A 499-nucleotide genomic window follows, 5' to 3' on the forward strand; every position below is an offset into this window, starting at 1 on the left:
TCTCTAGTCCTGGAATTAAAGCACTCTACTCAAGTACTCACTGAGTTTAATTAGTGTTCTTGGGGAATTTTGGAAAAGAATGTGGGTACTTTTTGCCTTTGTCCTAAAAATGTACCTGATGATAAATTGAAGAGTTTTGGGTTGATAGCATTGACAAAAGAGATTTCAAGACAGCCTAGTATGACCCGTATTGACCAAGTGTTGTTATTAGTAATTTGTAATTAGTATGTATATGTACAACGAAAGGAGCATGTTCCAATCCCAGTAAGCAGGAGAACTTGGCAACTTGGGCTATGTGGTTCTGGCTTTAGAGTCAAGGATACAAAAAAGGGTTTGAGAAAAAAAAAAAGCCGGGCGGTGGTGGTGCACGCCTTTAATCCCAGCACTTGGGAGGCAGAGGCAGGAGGATCTTTGTGAGTTCGAGACCAGCCTGGTCTACAAGAGCTAGTTCCAGGACAGGCTCCAAAACCACAGAGAAACCCTGTCTCGAAAAACCAAA

The sequence above is a fragment of the Microtus ochrogaster genome, unplaced genomic scaffold (genome assembly GCF_000317375.1).
Source record: "Microtus ochrogaster isolate Prairie Vole_2 unplaced genomic scaffold, MicOch1.0 UNK65, whole genome shotgun sequence".
Lineage (NCBI taxonomy): Eukaryota > Metazoa > Chordata > Mammalia > Rodentia > Cricetidae > Microtus > Microtus ochrogaster.